At 41.6% G+C, this 19,822-nt stretch overlaps 1 pseudogene across 1 annotated transcript in view; it reads left to right on the top strand.

The window, feature by feature from the left end:
- LOC308283753 (class I histocompatibility antigen, F10 alpha chain-like) overlaps positions 1-19,822 on the top strand; it is a 313,784-nt pseudogene that overhangs the window by 26,513 nt on the left and 267,449 nt on the right. The gene's annotated exons all lie outside the window — the stretch shown is intronic.

Genomic DNA, 19,822 nt, shown 5'->3' with positions numbered 1-19,822 from the left:
TTTTGGGGGTGAACTACTCCTTTAAAGGTGTACTCAGTGATAATGAAAGTGGCCGGGGGTCCGGGTCATCTTGTCCCTTACTGGCCTTACAGCGTGGAAATGTTTCGTTTTTTATAGATTTTTTACACCATTATAATGTTCTTGTTTTGATCATTAGACCCAATCACTGAATATCGGTAGGCCTACGTCTCCAGCTTCAGGATATGTATGACACTAATTGTGGGCTCGCCTGTAAGGCGAGCACACTTTAGATATTGTCATTATTTATCTATCAGTCAACAGTAGACGGGAACTTTGTCCGCTTTCAACTCCTACATACTTAGTGAGAAAATGAAAATAAAAACATCAATGTGTTCAGCTTACTGTGGCGACGCGTGCTATTACTTTTTACAGCAATCGGCCAAATGGTGGCGCTGCAGGAAGCCTTCGAAAGTGCGAACTTTGAACAGGTATAGCTCATGCTGTGTTATACATACAGCCATTAAACCTGTATACACTTATGCTCTCCTCATGCCGAACAACTTTTACCCTCTAACTTTTGACCTCTGATCTCCTCCTGGGTTTTTTTCGTTACGCGCACAAAACTTTTTTCACATGAACTTTGGACCAATACGGTCAAACTGTCTGGTCGGATTTCTTTTAAAGTGAAATATAAATTTTTAATAATTCAATCAATATTGCGGTTTTATGCAAATTATTCTTCGGCCTCTAAATCATACATGCAAAGTTACACGTTCATGGCATTTGGCAAAGATGTGGAGGGTTAGTCAAAGTATCACTGAAACCAATTTTATTCCAATCGGCCAAATGGGGGCGCTATACGAAGCGTCTGAAAATTCAAACTTCAAACGGGCATAAGTCATGACTCGTTTCGTTTGAAGACATGCAACTTGTTACACGCGTGCTTTGACTCGAGCGGAAGACATCTGTGTCGTTGTTAAGTAAGCTCCGCCCTTCGGTTTTCCGCCATTTTGAGCAGTTTGTAAAACGCGTAAACCCGCTTTTATTCTGGAATTTTCGCTCCACGTGCACAAAACTTTTTTTACGTGAACTTTGGACCGATATCTAAAGATCTGTCAGATCGGATTTCTTTAAAATTGAAACATGCCTTTTTAAATAAATTCAATGAATATTGCAGTTTTATGCAAATTACTCTTCTGCCTCTAAATCATACATGCAAAGTAACATGTTCATGGCATTTGGCAAAGATGTAGAGTGTTAGTCCAAATATCACTAAAACCAATCTTACCCCAATTGGCCAAAGGGGGGCGCTATATCATTTTGAGCAGCTTGTGAAACGCTTAAACCCGTTAGGATTTTTTTTTGCAATTTGCATGAAACATTCTACACACAATCTAAGGACCTTTATCTAATATGCCTATGAAGTGCACACACTCAAAAAAAAAATAATAATAATGAATATAGCTGCAAGCAGCGATAAAGTGGCCAAAGCCAAAAACACCTCAAATCATGAACACAGACTGCAATGTGCGTGAAATCTTGCAAGCACATTCCCAATAGGTCAAGGAACAGATACCACCCTTCTTACATTGGCCTGTTATAGCGCCACCAGCGGGTCAACTTTTGCACAACACATTTTTGGAACAAAATGGACCAATCTTTGACGTCAGTAACGTCAAAGAGAGCACTGCCTGCGATCTTGACATTTTGTACTTTTATAGCCATTGTTTTCTGGCTTGAAGCGAGCCCACAATTGTTTCGAAGGAACAATATTTTTCTAGTTTACTACAAGACTGTGGCATTTTATGAGTTCAGTAGTTTACAATCTATGCATTTAGCAGACGTTCTTAATTCAGAGTGACTCATAACTTGGTTCTCATAACTTTTATTTTGACCATCATAACTAAACATCATAACATAACTACGGCCATACTCTACCCTGATTGGTCGAGGACTGGCTGGCCACCTCTGAAAACCGAATCTAGCTACCAGTATGCTCACAACACGGGCCATGGTGGAAGTCCCTATATGGTCAGCACACATTCTAGTGAGGAGAATGAATGGAAAATGTAACAATTATATTTTTATTTGAATGAAATACAATCACTGAATATACCTTTAATAGGAATCAACAGCTACTTACGGAGCATAAAAGGAATACAAAACAAAACAATAGGTAACTCCATGAACAGGAAGTGTGTAGGTGACACTAGGTGTGTGTATACAGCTGTGTGATATTGATGTTCATTATTGTCAGAAATGCATGTGTGTATGTGTACATACTGTAAAAAAAAAACACAAAAAAGCTTGAGAGTGTGTGTCTGTCTTGTGCTATTCTTCAGTTTGTATTGTTGCTACAATGACCCAAGATCAACTAGTGTTATTGTTGTTTCTCTGTATGTGGGATGAAACAAGGGGTGCGTTCAGAAAGTTTTAACAGGCTGTGTGCTTTTTCACTCTGAACTCTGAAGGTAAACTTCCTGAAAAGCAGCAGTTGCGTAACGTTGCTATTAGGAGATGTAGGTCTACTTCACAACATTGGCATACCTGCTGTTAATTTACATGTTGATGTGTGTGAAACTATCAAGCCCAAACGACCAATTAAGCTGCAAGTGCTGTATTTTGCGGTCATTTCCTCCATTGTTCACAGCTGAGAAGCATTCGAGACACGGCCATGAAAACCAACCAATCAGAACACCGCACCGACGCACCACACCGCCAAACCCCGTCTTCTGAGTAGGGTTGTTCAGTGCGTGCACTCAACACACCAGTGCGCCGCGCACTGGATTTCCGAACGACAGCACACCAAGTGCACCGAATAAACGAACGACAACATGGCACACCAGTGCGTTGAGTGCGCATTTCCGAACGCACCCAATATGTGTTTCTTTTATTTTGTGTAGATATCCCAAAAATGATTCTGATCTGGGTCATCTGAACTACTTTGGGAGCTCACCAGCTCACACATTCTCAATGAGAGCACATGTGGACCTTGGAACCCGATCTGATACCAGACAATCCAACAGATCTCCCATCACAACTATCATACACCTCATACGGTAATGATCGTTTGTTTCTTAGTCTTCTTGGTTCTTTAATCTGCAATTTACAATTTACAATGTGGGCATTTAGCAGACGCTATTATCTAATAAGCACGGTAGCTCAGAATGCAAAGTGGAAGTTTAGTGCCTCAACAATCTAGAAAACAGGTAAACAACTAGAAAAGAAAATTTCTAAGAAATTTGAAGTGTGCCTGCAGCTCGCTATGTCTGTGCAACCTTGTGTAGCGGTTGGTGTTAGCATTAGCGTTACATTTTTTAACATTAGCATTTTTTGCATAAGCTTGCCATTGCCATTGCCAGCCAAATTTAAATGTGAATGTGCGCTTATAACGCCAGGAAATAGCTATATTTAATCATCTTAATCACATCAATTTACCAAGCAACATTGACATACCATACCACGCAATGACCACTAGAGCGAGCCATTGCCCATAGACTGTGCAAGCCCCCATGTAAACCCATGTTAAAACCAAGGTTCACAACATCCAAGGATGGGACGATGACATCGCTCCCCATTGACATTGAATGGAAGACCCGCGGGCCGCCATCTGAGCTCAATACTGTTCAATTCGTGCTTGATCGTCTAAAACCACCATCGGTATGGGCACCGGAACGTATACAGATGCCACACAGAAAGTTTCCGAATCAAAATCCGACCTAGTGAAGCTGCGTGAGGGTCGGATGGTTTGCATTGAGCCTAGCGGCTAGCAGAGGCCTACGTAAACAGGAAGCTATGGTTTAAAGGTGACGTCATAATCGTATCCTTTTTTTCACGGTTTACGTGTGGATACCATACGAAGGTAAGCTACGCATTTCGCTCCGTCTATTAACCCAAATTAAAAGCTTAAACAATGCTTTTATATAAAAGTCGCCCAAAGTCGCTCGGCAAGGGAAGACCATAGTGAGATAGTTGATCTAAAAGTCGCCCGGCGCTAACTGAGTTAACATTATGGTTCTTCATATGACACCACCCACATGTCTGTACGACAAACGGTTCACGAGATAAACGGTCACTTCCTGTTTGGAGAGGGGCAGTTCCTGTTTGGTGAAATAGGCCACAATTAAGGTTAAGGACTCTTAATCAAGTCATATGGCTCCACCCACGCGTCTGTACGACAAACGGTTCACGAGATAAAGGGTCACTTCCTGTTTGGTGAGGGGCACTTCCTGTTTGGCGAAATAGGCCCCAATTAAGGTTAAGGACTCTTAATCAAGTCATTTGACGCCACCCACACGTATGTACGACAAACGGTTCACGAGAATAGGGGTCACTTCCTGTTTGGTGAGGGGCACTTCCTGTTTGGCGAAATAGGCCCCAATTAAGGTTAAGGACTCTTAATCAAGTCATTTCACACCACCCACGCGTCTGCACGACAAACGGTTCACGAGATAAAGGGTCACTTCCTGTTTGGTGAGGGGCACTTCCTGTTTGGCGAAATAGGCCCCAATTAAGGTTAAGGACTCTTAATCTTGTCATTTGACGCAACCCGCGCGTCTGTACGACAAACGGTTCACGAGATCAAGGGTCACTTCCTGTTTGGTGAGGGGCACTTCCTGTTTGGCGAAATAGGCCCCAATTAAGGTTAAGGACTCTTAATCTTGTCATTTGACGCAACCCGCGCGTCCGTACGACAAACGGTTCACGAGATCAAGGGTCACTTCCTGTTTGGTGAGGGGCACTTCCTGTTTGGCGAAATAGGCCCCAATTAAGGTTAAGGACTCTTAACACTTTGATGGCCACGGGCGTGGTATGACGCCCGACGCGTCCTTGGCATTGTTGCCAAAAAAATTCTTTAGCGTGGTATCACGCTAAACCTTTATTTTTTTCATATTACAGTAGTACAGTGTTGGATCTATGCGGTAACCAAGATCCAGCCCTTTTCGGCGATGGGACGGTCGTCATGCATGACATCACACGCTCATGTGACCAAATTCAAGCATGCTGGTTGGCCGGTTCCCCCAGAAACAACGGCTGAGAGGCCCACATAGTACCAGACAGAGAAGAATAGTTTCAGTGGCTTAACGTTACTCCCGGACAAACATCTATCAGAGAGAGAGAGAGAGAGAGATTGAGAGAAAGAGCGAGATCAGGTAATTGTTAGTTTATTTTTGGATTATTTAGTAGTATAGTATAGTATAGTAGTAGTTTAGTTATAAAATCATTAGATTTAGTTTTATTTAGATAGATAGAGATAGAGAGAGAGATCGGTAGGTTTAGGTTTTAGCTGGTAGGGGTGGGGGAAGGGAATTATCTTTTTTAGGCTGAGGGGGTCCATTTTGTATTGTATAGTATTGTAGCATTTGTTTTAGTTAGGGTTTCTTCTTTGGGGTGGGCAAAAAAACATTAAAAAAAAACAAAGAAAAGGAGTGTAGAGGAGTTTGTGTTGTATGTTGTAGTGTATTGTATTGTATAGTATTGTAGAATTTGATTTAGTTGGGTTTCTTCTTTGGGTTGGGCAAAAAAAACATAAAAAAAACAAAATAATAGGATTGTAGAGGAGTTTGTGTTGTATGTTGTAGTGTATCGTATAGTATTGTATTGTATTGTATTGTATTGTAGTGTAGTATATTTCTTGTATTGGAGATTAGAAATCAGGGAAAGATGCCAGGGCGAGGAGGGAAAGCTAAGTCCAAACGTAAACACACATCGCCACCACGGGGCCAGCCAAAAATCACGGAGGTTTTCAAACCTAAGCCAGTGATCCCCGTCCCCGTCCCAGTTACCGGTACCGTTGCTCCGCGGATCAGAGAGCAACAGTCCACAATCAAGGACGAGCCGGTGGAGATCAAGCACGTAGCCGAACCATGGCCCGTGGACAGTCTGGACACCAAGCACGCAGCCCCCGGTGGCGGCGACGCCGGCGAGGCATGCATGCTGCCCAGCTTCACCACTGACCATGGCCCCGGAGATGCAGCGGGCGCGTCAGCACCCAAACGAGGCCGTGGTGGAACTAGCCGCCGTGCCCGTGGCAGGCGACCCGTCGCTGCGGTCTCTCCCGCACTGCTGAGCTGTCCTGCGATCAGCGAACCGGTAAGCGTTACAAAGCTTATGTTCTCTACGTTTCACTTTGTTCTATACGTCTGTCTTTCAATGTTATGTGAGATCAGTGCTGTGTTCTACCTGTAACGCACGTATACGGCCACATTTTATTTATTGTATAATGTATCAAAATGTATGAAATATATAACGGCCCATAAACCATAAAACTGTCTCCGCGACTCACAAATGGGTCCCGACCCAAACAAGAGAAGCATCCATTTCATTGTAAAGTCGACATTCAGAATCGCTGATTTTAGGCTATATTCTTCACTGCATACTACGTGTCACTCACGGTAGAACACTGTTTATTTTGGCGATAATGAGCCAAGGACATCACATCATAGCCTAGTATAGAACAGTGGTTCCCAAACTTTTTGATCGCGAGCTCCGGGGGCTCTAATCTCATCCATTCACTCACTAAAGGAGTAGTTCGCCGGTTTTCAACCAAGTCTGTGTTCTTTTAGTCAACTACGTTCATGCTAAAACGCGTCTATTTCCTTACATTACTGTTCTGTGGCCAGTAGGGGGCCTATTACCACGTACGTCATAGACGGATTCGGCCAATGAAACGCCTGGGTTCCCGAGGCTATGACGTAGGTGGTAGTGGGTCGTTGTAGCTACGGAAACTACAGTAGGATTGACCCGGCTACCGTAGTAGGCTAGCAGTTTACAGCGAACCCCAAACAAAAACAAAGGTAGCAGTAGCAGCAGCAGTAGTAAAACATGGCTTCAGAGACAGATTTCGAGTATTTCGACGAGGAGGAGGACTTTTTAAATATGTTGGCTGAATCTGCTGTTCAGCCATACATGTTTGAGCCTGAGTACACGCAGGAAGAATTGAGGGAAAGAGAAGAACAAGAGAGACAGAGAGACGCGTCCAGAGCTGCAGCCCCACCGGAGCCAGAGGGACCACCCAGAGCCAACAACACTGACTGGTGTGTGTGTGGACGCTGTCAGGCCATGCCTACAGAAAGGGAATCTCTATGTTGCAAAACATGGCCCTGTGTCCAGTTCTTGTTGGGAGAGCTTCCAGACACAGAGACAGTGTGTGTCACGGAGCACCCCAGCTTCTCTGCCCACCTTGACAGTGGTGTACTTCAAACGTACTTCAGAATACCCAAGCTGAATTGGAAAAAGCAGCCGAAACCCAATGGACCAAGAGGGACGATGAGTTTGAAGTAAGCGATCAATTTATTTACTCAGTCTCTCTTTCTTTCTCTCTCTCTCTCTCTCTGTGTGTTTGTGTGTGTGTGTGTGTGTGTGTGTGTGTGTGTGTGTGTGTGTGTGTGTGTGTGTGTGTGTGTGTGTGAGTGACCGAGCCTTCCACAACTTTAAACAATTTGATATATTTAGCTAGACCAGATGATAAAAGACAAAGTGCAACGTGAATTGATTCTAGTCTATGGAAGTAGTACAATTCAACGCCTGGTGCACTGAGATGCAGACAGGGCCATCTCAGTGCTAATCTCCATAGGGTTACCACCCGTTCCGTATAATACGGAATCGTTCCGTATTGGACAATTAAAAGATGCGTTCCGTATTGAACCAATACGGAACGCGGTTTGTTCCGTATTTAACCAAATGCCCCATAAAGGTCTGTCACTGTCACACAAACCTCAACACAGAATTTAACAATAATGAATGAAATAAAACACAGGAAAAGACAGCAAAAGGAGGGAGAGGCGCGAAGGACCACCTGTGAGGCGGCTCGCAGTCGCTGAGGCTGTGGTGCGCTCTACGCTCTGCCTATAGTGGGGTTCCGTGTACATGTAATTTTTGGTTTTCATTTTAAATTTGTGTTAAAGTTTATTTTTCACTTCCAATTTGTAGATTATGATCTATAGAACAATTTTGGTTCGAGTGTCAAGACAGTAGATTGTAGACAGTAGACACTTTATAAAATAGGCTATGCTCAGGTTTAGGCTAGTGAAGCCTATTCAGCCTAAGTAAAAATGTTCAATGTTCATAAAATAGGCTATGCTCAGGTTTAGGCTAGTGAAGCCTATTCAGCCTAAAGTAAAAATGTTCAATGTTCATTGCTAATAAAGCACTTTAAACTAGGCTATGCTCAGGTTCAGGCTAGTGAAGCCTATTCAGCCTAAAGTAAAAAATGTTTAATCTTCGTTGCTAATAAAGCAATTTAAACTTTAAGTATATGACTTAATGGTTTCTTGACTACCTTCTCTTTACTGACCACCAAGTGACCCAATACAAGAGCCAGGTTCAAATCATTCATACATTGCTTTATTTCATACAAAATTAACTTATTCATATTTTAGAAACAATTGGCCACTTCAAACTGCAAAACAATATAGGTTATACCATGTTGTGTGTTATAGTTATAACTATTCTATGCATGGGTTTGGGACTGCATTTTTTCGCCGGCTGGCGGCTGTGCCACGCGCACGGAACGCACGCACCGCGTGCCCGGAAGAGGTGTTCCTTATTTCAATTTCTGAAAGTGGCAACCCTAAATCTCCACCCCATTGTTTTATCTCGTTTCACACATTCCTTTACCATATATGCAAATGTCTCTATAGAGGAATAAATGTCCTGTAAATGTAGTTCCGTGTAACATCACATAGCTGATGTACACACATAGCTGGGCAAAGGAAGGACAACACTGTAGTGTACAATGTATGATGGTTCCTCTGATTACCTTTTAAAAAGAGGAACCACAGCTATAGGCTAATGATGGTCAAAACTCCTTAGTTACAGTGTCAACACAGTAACATTGAATTATCCACCCTCATTATGCACTTATTGCACTACTGAATTACACATGAATGTAAAAGATATAGAGTCAGACCAATCACTGACCAATGAGCCATCATCATTACACATTGTTCTCTTCAGGCAAAATAATTACAATGACTGACTTTTAATGACAATGGAACGCCACTGAATTACATGTGAATGGTAAAGCCATAGACACGTCAATGACAACGTGTCACACCCACCCAACAATGAATCAGGATTTATGAAAGAACAGTATGAGAGAGACTACACAACATGCAAGCTACAATACTACTGTATACAGTCTGCAACTTTTCTTCTTTCTTCTGACTGCAGGCAATATCGCCTGGCGGGATACCGGCACGTCTTGGAGTGGATCCTTCGGGGGGAAAAACTCGGAATAGGGAATCGTATTGTCCTGCCAGCTTGCATAATTCACCAGGTAAAACTATCATATATTACTTCAGACCATTTTGCTTTTTTCCACTCAACCTAGAAAGGATAGTTCACCCCATGACATTTTTTCTATTGATTAGTCACCCCATGGAGACACGAGTTGAATAATATTATTTTTGTTGCATTCCTAAGACAATACTTTGATTACTATAGATTTACTAAATTTACTATAGGCCTACTCATAATTTCGTTTTAGGAATGCAACTAAAACTAAACAGATATTATCATATTGAACTCAAGTCTCCATGGGCTGACAAATCAATAGAAAAAATTTCATTTTGAGAGCTTTAAGCTGTTAAATACCTAAATTGAAAATCTTCTTCCTTCTTCAGGTCAGGCAGCGATTCCCCGAACCTAGTGGGGTGTACAAGGGCTTTTGTGAAGCAGAAGATCTTTTTGATGAGCTGTGATGGTGTGCAATAAAGATACATTAATTTAAGACAGTGGACTTTTTATTTACTTGTATTAAGTGTGATGTACACAGTTGAACCCAAAAAAGTGAAATAATAAATTGTTGCCTACAGCAGTTCTCAAATGGGGTTACGTGTACACCTAGGGGTACATAGAGGTACTACGGGGGCACATGAAAGTGAAAAATGAACACCATTTAGAGTAACTGTGTTTGGATGCTGTAATTTAAAGTCTTTCACTCCTTTTTCTTTGAAATGTTATATTATCGATATATTCTTCAAAAGTGGGTTTCATTCATAGCATCAGGTGGACACCTCATGTCCGAAATGGCAACTTTTCAGGATTCAAAATCAAAAGTAGAAGATCTACAAGCTAAAAATGCAACATCCTTTGAGCTTGTGGATCTTCTACTTTTGTATGGCACTAGTATAGCATAGTAGGGCATTCATGACTCTAAATAGATTTAGGCTCTTAATAAGTTCATTTTTGTATAAGTCAGAGTTGTGTAGTTTTTAGAGTGGGCTTAGGAATCAATGTGTGTGCTTTGTTATGTCTGTTTATGTAAAACCAAGGACCATTTATCATAATATACAATTGAAAAGGCGACTGAAAGCACGCCTCAGAGGTCCAAATATCAGTGATAGATCAAAGAAAGGGGTCCCACACACAGCCTGGACCTGGCAAAGATTTCCTATTTTCGATGGTGCAGAGGGAAAAAGGAGCAAACCAAATACAGAGAGCCAAAGGTCAAGTTTACTTAGTATTTAGGGTTTGAGTGGTTAAACGTCTGAATATACACCTTAATCCAATCCATGAACCAATTTAGAGAGACAATAGAACAAACACTAACACATTGCTGTACATGATAGTGCTGTCAAACAAGTCTATGACGCTATCAAGGAAAAGTGTGAACCCTATGGCAGGTGAAGTTTGCTTTCAGGTTGCCCAACCGGGCAAGTGCTCATTTGAGAGAAGATGCAACCGTCTGTCCATCTGTCTAATCACCTGAACATGGCCAGCATGCACTGTCTTCTGTTCTGTAAAATAAGTGCACCGTTTACCTACAATCTTTTGTGCACTTAAAAATATAAAACAACAAGTGTGTAACCACAGACATATTCAATCATAGCTATGTAGGTATTTGATATTTTTATGTGGAGGTATTGAGGTATGACATTGAAATTAAATAAGTGTTACATTGAGTGATAATTAAACCCTGTATAATCTTATAATGGACGATTGAATTTTTGGACAAGTTGGCATGACCTTTGGGCAAGTAGAACATGGCCTCTGAGACCTTAGTGTCAACCCCTGCTTGTTTGAGAACCACTGTCCTAGTGGACTCCTAATGTACCGTGTAGTGTCATAGTAAATCAGTGTCATACATTTGACACACAGTGTCTTTAAAACCTGGAGACTTGGTTAGTCCTGGTCATAGGCGATTTTAAGGGGTGTCTATGGGTGCACTTGCACTGGCGGCCAAGTGCAAAATGTATTTTACACACAAGTTGTTGCAAAAAATAAGTAAATAAATCATATAGACATATGCTCATGGTGTCTAGAAAAAACACAGTTTATATTGTGTTACAATTAGGTAAAAAAAAATAAACCTTACAAAGGCCTAACCTATAGTTAGGGAAAAATCAGAAATTAGCCTACAAAAACAAATATGTTGCTATACTGTACATGTACTGTAAGCCCCTCCCAAACAGCAACATGTGTTCCCGGCCTGAATGGGTTAAAACAACAGGATAAACCGTACAAAATCCGAAAATGTTCACACGTGCGCAAGCGTGCATGAGGAACCCAGTCTTGCACCCCCTGCTAGAAGAGGCTAGAATCGCCTATGGTCCTGGTTAAATCTGGACTGGTGTTCAAGAACTGCCTTCTCCTTTGGAGGCTTGGGCGGTGGTAGAGATGGCCGATCGAGAGAAGAAGTTGGCACTTGGTAGGGCACTGTCACATCCTTTCTCCGCTTGATGGCGAGACGGACCAGTGTCTTTCGGAAGAGTTGTGTGTGGGGCACATACTGCATCTTCACAGCCCACCTCCCTGTCCGCTTGCAGTTCTCCTGTTTGGTGCGTTTACCTGAAATGTATTTATTTTTTCTTGTCATTGAGCAAGTCATATATTTGTTCTGATCCTAACCCTTGGCCAGGGGTCTTCAACAGGGGTTCCGGGACCCCTAGGGATGGAGCCCTAAACAAGGGTAGCTCGATAACCCGATAACAGATTTATTGAGTACCCGTTATCAATAAGCTTTGGGCTTATCAAGCTTCTTATGGAGCATAGCGGCCCATGCCGGCATGTTTAAACAATCAAGACAAGAGGCGATCAAGACATTATTACAGTACTATTCATAATATAAAGCCATTTAACACTTATTGCACACTAATGAATGATTGTTTTAATGATATTTGTTACTTTTGTCAATTATCATCTTCATAGATAATGGTCAGCAACAAACTCCTAGTCACAAAAACTGGCTAATAAAAAAAGACTAGTCCTTACCCGTTCAAAGATATGAGCTCCGAAATGATGTGCAGTGTGTGGGTTATGGGGTGTGCACTGTGCACACAGTATACGAGGGATGGAAAGTAACTTTCTGGTGCTTGCATGATAAAATGTAGGAGCATCAATGTAAGAAATACCCGTTTCGTTTAAAGGCTACAGAGATACTGTGTAACGATCTACATGACAACATCTGAAAGAGGGCCAGCCAACACCCCCCCCCCCCCCCCCCCCGCCCGCCCACCCACACACACACACACACACACACACACACACACACACACACACACACACACACACACACACACACGCGCGCACACACGCGCACACACACACACACACACACGCACACACACACACACACACACAGAGCTGGTTAAACATGTTGCCCCATGCTAGATGCAGAATAGATATGCCTCATGCTAGATGCAGAATAGATAGTAGTTACACCATAAAAATGCTAATATACAGCATATGATTTGTTAAAGTGACAAACGGGCTTCACAGTTATGTCAGGTGTGTTCATATGCTAATGGTGATGTGATTTCAGATCAATTGCTCCAGCCACTGAGGAGAAACGCTGTGACAGACACTCAGACAGACAGACAGACAGACAGACAGACACTCAGACAGACAGACAGACAGACAGACACTCAGACAGACAGACAGACAGACAGACAGACAGACAGACAGACACTCACTCAGACAGACATTCGCAAACTTATAGTATAGATATCAGTTATGTTCTCAATTTGTCGTCTCATTTCCGCAAAATATTAGAAAAAGGATGGATGCATGATGATCAGTTAATCGTTTATCATTTAGTGACAGTGAGATTCATCACAGAGGAAAATTCTCTGTGTTCATTTATCCATGTGTAACTGAGTTAAATGGACACTTGGGGTTTTACACTGCAGTCACAGGTAGCGCTTGTTCCATTTACTGTCACTGTATATAAAATGTGTTCAAATACTGGGCTTTCTTATTTCTTTGAAATTACCCCCACCCGTTCACTCAGATCAGCCAACTCAGGGATGCTTACAGAACCCTCGCTAAAAACCCCAGGGCAAAAATCCACTCGTCCGAGACAGTTTGCCCACCTAAACTAATTAGGGTCTTGCTTAACCTTCCCTATCAGACTCACCTCACTGCTACTCAACAGTTAAGAGTGGGGTGGCTCAGAGTAGATGACAGAGTACAGCAACTTGCAATGGGCCTGGTGTACAAGATACACTACACCACTATGATACCCAAGTACCTGTCACAATACTTTATAAACATTTAGGATGTCCATAATTACAACACCAGAGGCAGCGCCACAGATCACTTCCAACCCAGAGTCAAAACCAACAAAGGGTCAAACACGTTTTTCTGCTATACCACCAAAATGTGGAAAGCCTTACCAAAGGCCATAAAGGAGTGTGGATCACTAGCATCCTTTACAATTGCCCTGAAAAACCACTTACAGGCAGCAGCCGTTCGCAACTGGTAAACAAATGAACCTAGCCCAACCCTACCCTCCCCTGCCCCTTCTTTGTATATACTGTTTTCTTTTTTGTTTTTCTTTACATATCTACTGCATAGAACTGTGTTCTATTTGTCTGTCATTCAATGTTATATGAGATACTTCAATGGTTTCCAGTGGAAATAAGCTTAGTCTTTTCATGGATCTCCTTTTAGTAGACCTTGTACCAGTGAACTGTACCGTCATGAAACTGTACCTTTTCCTATGCAAACTTCTAATAAAGTCTTCAATCAATCAATCAATCAAACCTGGCCCCCAAGTTGTGGAATAAACTCCCTGTCGCACTTAGAACAACGGACTCACTCGCTAGCTTTCGCCGTGGACTGAAGACTCACATTTTCAGACTCCACCTAAACCCTTAGCACTACTGAAAAATCAATGACCATACATGAAGCTATAGTTAGCATTTTCTTTTTAGGTTTTTAGAACTTCTTTTTTTTCTAGATCGATATCCATTTGCATTTGTTATATTGCTGTTGATGTACTGACATATTATCTTGTTTATTATTGTGATGTTTTATCTGCTTATTGTAAGTCACTTTGGATTAAAAGCGTCTGCTAAATGCCTTAACTGTAAACTGTAATTGAGAAAGACAACCTGGAGCTGTTGTAAACAGCATGCATTGTCAGAATGAGGTCAGCTTTTTGTGTTTTGCATACTGAGGTCAGATAAAGTTACAACTAATACAGAAAAGGCCTGATATATACCGGTATGTCACATGTATATATGTCAGTTATATCATAAGTGGATCAAACCAATGTTGTCCTTAGAGCAGGTTACTTGGGACCTATATTCTTTTGTACAAATTTTAGACAATAAGGAAGATCAGATAACAAGGGAGGTGGAAGGCTACGTGGCAATCATTTTTCCCCCCAGTGAACACGTAACACATTTCTGCTTGAAACAAGCCCTCAGAAAGTTTCACCAAATATTCGAATATTCGAATATCAAAATCACTATTCGACGTTGCTCACCTGAGTCGAATATTCGCTTATTATTATTTTATTTAAATTTTTATTGTTTTCTCTTTAAAATATATATATTGTTTAATGTTTATGAAGCTTGGCTAGATAGGAAGTCATAAGAATTAGTTGTCAATGGCCCTGGTGGATGAATTTGTTAATATTCTATACCAGGGGTTCTCAAACCTTTTTAGTCTGTGACCCCCAAAATAAACATATTTGAACTGGGGACCCCCACCCTGACAAGCACTTGGAATTGTAGGTATTACATTTAATGTGACTCGGTTCCGGAGATAAACATTGGGAAAATAGCAGATCTACATGCTCACATTTGACAGTTTGGCCAGTCCTGTCGAATATTCGACTATTCGAATACTTTGAAGTTGAATAATTCGAATACTAAAAAACACTATTCGTGAATGCCCTATTATGTCCCCCCTGTCCATAAAATATGTTTTTAAAACTACATGAGGCATAACAGTACCTGTCTTTCCTTCCACAGAGGTGGACGGCTGGCTGCGGCCATCAGCGTTCTTAGACATGATGCTGAGTGAGTATGCGGTGTACGGTTCAAGGGATCCCAGCTGTGCAGGCGAGCAGGTCACATGGTCTTCGCGGAAGAAGCCAGCGTTGTTCTCAATGCGTATGATGAACCCAGTGGCCCCGGGGACCCTGGTGAACTCCACCATCAAGGTTGTGCTGTCTTTTGCCTTCACTACGTCAATAGGATCCATCACCTTGGGAGCTAAAGACAGTTAATGCACACAATTAGTTCTGATGAAAAAAAAACATGTGGGAAGAAGAAAAACATTTAGTAAATGCCCATAATAGAAAACGTAATCAAACACAACCAGGCACCTTGCATTGCACGAGAGGTACAGTACTGTATGCAGAAAATAAGGGCAACAATATTTCATAATATACCTCTGGCTGAATTTGGACAAATCTCTTCGTGAACAGTAAAATGTTCCTGTCTATACAGTTGCCTGAAAGCTGAAGATAACTTGAATCCATTTTAAAGGCCTATACTGTACACAAAAGTGCCTTCCGTCTACATTTACAGCAATCGATATGAGCTGGGTATTCGAGGCATGTGAAGATGTGAGAACTGTGCACATACAGTATATTAAATGTCTCTAAGTTTAGAGTACCTCTAAAACTTGTAGTAGAAACACACGGACAATCCAAACCTACATAAGCCCCAATGTTATGCTATTACTATTCCTGTTTTCTACCCAAAACTCTCTAACTCTAAATTGTAAATCTACAGTAGTTAGTTGCAGGGGCGTCAATTGGGTATGGCAGGGGTATGCAGCTGCCACACCCTGGGTTCATGGATCCAAATCCATGAATGTCTCTTTGTCTATCGGTGCTGGTTATTATGTTGTTAAATTACAGTAAAATGCAAAATGTAACAAAATGGTCACTAACAAGGTGTTAGGCTATAATTATATTCTCCACTTGTATTCTCCCCATCTTGTCAAAATGGTATATTCCCAGGTTCCGCAGGTCAGCTGCACAGGTGCAATGCATTATTGTTAATTGTGGCATGTTTACTAACATGCCAAGTTTATCTGCACTTTTCCCAAGAAACCATAGAAAAATAGAATGTACTTCTTAAAATAAATGTATCATGCCTGTTGCTAAGGTATGGACACATGACTGGTGCTTCGCGCGCGTGCAAGACACCAGTCATGTTGCCATACCTTAGCTTTTTCTGAACTGACGCCACTGGTTAGTTGCCTAACAACAATAACAACAGCAAAAGTTTCTAATAACACTCTTTGTTATAGACAAAGCCACCACTGTAACTCACCGGTGGAAGCCTCCAAAGTGCTTCTGATTGGTGGACCTTGACTTCTGTAGGATTCGTAAGTGCTGTTGTTGCTGCTGCTGCTGCTGCTGCCCCTGCTGTGGCTGCTGCGACGCCTGCGCATGCAGCCAATGCCCTCCAGAGCTATGACCTCAATGGTATACTGGCTGTTGGGGTTGAGGTTGATCAGGGAGCCCATCACAACATTGGAACCATACGTTGCACAGGTAATAGTGTTGTTTGGCGAGGCTGTTGGTGCAGCGGAGAGCTTGTATCCTTTGGCTCCCGAGTACTCTGTCCATGACACAATCATGCTTTTTGATGACGATTCCCATAATTCTGATTGGAAAGCTGTGAAATGACATCATTCATTTATGAGGAGATCAAACACAAATTTTGGCAAAATAAACAATTTGTCTGTTTTCATTCAGTTGCTTCATTAAGATGCAACGCCTGCATTATTTTGTTTTGTTTCATAACTATGTTTGTAATTATTATGTCAAGCAATGTGATGTATGAGACCAATGATTCCGATCACAAATGTAGGCTATAACCTGACATGAACCAGTGCCTGCAGTATGTGTGTCAGGCTGTTCAAGATTGTGCCTTTGTGTCAGGGCCGGATCTAGCCTTTAGCACTAGGTGGGGTAGTGGAAGAAATATGTAACAAAAATAGGCTAATGTGTTCACTTCCGGCAGAAAGCGTGAAAATTTGCACCAAGGGGTATTTTTGTGTGCCGAATTCAAAAATGTACGGTCCCAAGCACTTTTCCCATGGGATCAGGTGGCTCTAATTCACTTACCATACTAGGGAAAAAAGACCCCCCAAAAAATCTTCTTTAAATAGCATGTGAGGGGTCTATCTAGGGGGTTTTCATGATTCTGAATCCATTGCAAGCATTTGTTTTGCACGAAAAACATTCCTTGGGCAAGAAATGGACCCTACACAACTGTGAAAAGTGATGACTCATCACTAAACCATAGTTTTGTGGGGTCCATTTCTTGCCCAAGGAATGTTTTTGAGCAAAACAAATGCTTGGAATGGATTCAGAATCATGAAAACCCCCTAGATAGACCCCTCACATGCTACTTAAAGAAGATTTTTGGGTTTTTTTTTTTCCTAACCCTAACCCTATGGTAAGTGAATTAGAGAAAAGTGAATTTGAGAAAAGTGCTTGGGAATTTTTTAATTCAGCGCACAAAAATACCCCTAGGTGCAAATTTTCACGCTTTCTGCCGGAAGTGAACACCTTTTTCACATATTTCTCCCACTAGGGCAGGAAGAAATGATAGGTTCTGGCCCTGTTACAGATGTTGTCCAAAAATCATGCAGATCGGTACACAGTATCTCTGTAGCCGTTAAATGGAACGGGTATTTCTTACATTGATGCTCCTACATATTATAATAATAATAATAATAAAGCTTTATTTGTATAGCACCTTTCATGACATGAAATGCAGCTCAAAGTGCTTTACAGAGCAGAAAATGAAGCACAGTTACTTAACAGAAAAAATAAAATACACATGAATACAATAAAGCAGTACAATAAAAACATAAAACATTGAAGAACAATTTCAGAACAGTGTGGACGTCAATAGCATCAAAGAGATAAAAAAATAATTCAGCTAAAAGCAAGAGTAAAGAAATAGGTCTTGAGCTGTGCTTTAAAGCTATCCACAGAGGCTGCCTGTCTTAGGTGTAGTGGAAGTTTATTCCAAACTGTCGGTCCGTAGAAGCAGAAAGCTGCTTCACCATATTTTTTATATTTCATTTTAGGCACATCGAGTAGGTCAGCACTAGAAGACCTGAGTGGGCGGTTTGGAACGTATCTATGCAGGCAGTCATAGAGGTACGAAGGTGCCAGACCATTTAGAGCTTTATAAACAAGTAAAAGAATTTTAAAATCAATCCTAAAAACAACCGGGAGCCAGTGTAGCGACGCTAAGACTGGAGTAATATGTTCTCTCATCTTAGCTTTAGTTAAAACTCTGGCTGCCGCATTTTGAACAAGTTGCAAACTGTCAGTTGTTTTCTTTGGCAGACCAGAGAGAAGTGCGTTGCAGTAATCAAGCCGAGAGAAAACAAAAGCGTGGATCAGCGTTTTTGCATCGTCCAATGTTAGATAGGCTCTAATTCGCGCAATATTTCTAAGGTGAAAGAAGGCAATCTTGGTGACATGATTAATGTGTGTATTAAAATTCAATTCAGCGTCAATGATCACTCCCAGGTTCTTTACAGAAGTGTTACTTTCTTTAGACAGGTTACCAAGTCTACTTATTATTGATTCTCTCTGCGCAGTAGAACCAATTATGAGAACTTCTGTCTTGTCCTCATTTAGTTTGAGAAAGTTCTCACTCATCCAGCATTTTATGCTAGACACACACGTCAGCAATGGGTCTAGAGCACAGGGGTCGTCCGGAGCTACCGAAAGGTACAGCTGGGTGTCATCAGCATAGAAATGGAAATTCACACCGTGAGCGGAAATAAGTTCTCCCAGCGGCAGTATATAGAGGGAGAATAATAAAGGACCAAGAATTGAGCCCTGTGGAATACCAGAGCAGATGTTGTGTTTGTTTGACTCAAAGTCAGCTAGATTAACAAAGTAGCTTCTGCCTGTTAGGTAGGAGTAAAACCAGGACAAAGCTGTGCCTGACAGCCCTACCCAGTGTTCAAGACGTTGTATTAGAATTGTATGGTCAATTGTGTCAAAAGCCGCCGTTTGATCCAGCAGTAGGAGAACGGATACATTTTTGTTATCAGCAGACACCCTAAGATCATTAATTACTTTTAAAAGTGCAGTTTCTGTGCTGTGTCCTTTCCTGAAGCCGGATTGGAATTTGTTGTGCACCTTATTGTTCTGCAGAAATACATCCAATTGATGAAAGATAATTTTTTCTAGGACCTTGCCCAGAAAAGGCAAATTGGAAATGGGTCTATAATTACACAGCATGGACGGGTCGAGGTTGTGTTTCTTGAGTAAGGGCTTAACTACGGCCGTTTTCAGTGTTTCTGGAAAGACACCTGATTGTATAGAGTTATTTACTATTTTTAGGATATCTCCAATCACACAGTCTACAACCTCTTTGAGAAATGGCGTGGGTATTGCATCCAGCGAGCAAGAAGACGATGTCATTTGCGATATGGTTTTAGCATGCAAGCACCAGTTAAAGTTACTTTCCATCCCTCATATACTGTGTGCACAGTGCACATCCCATAACCCACACACTGCACATCATTTCGGAGCTCATATCTTTGAACGGGTAAGGGCTAGTACCTATAACACGTTTAACACCTATCTCATCAGTTTATCTATCCAATGTATCCATCTACCTAGTTGTAGCAT

Source organism: Nannobrachium achirus (genome assembly GCF_963921795.1).
Source record: "Nannobrachium achirus genome assembly, chromosome: 4".
NCBI lineage: Eukaryota > Metazoa > Chordata > Actinopteri > Myctophiformes > Myctophidae > Nannobrachium > Nannobrachium achirus.
This window is presented reverse-complemented; position numbering and strand designations above follow the sequence as displayed.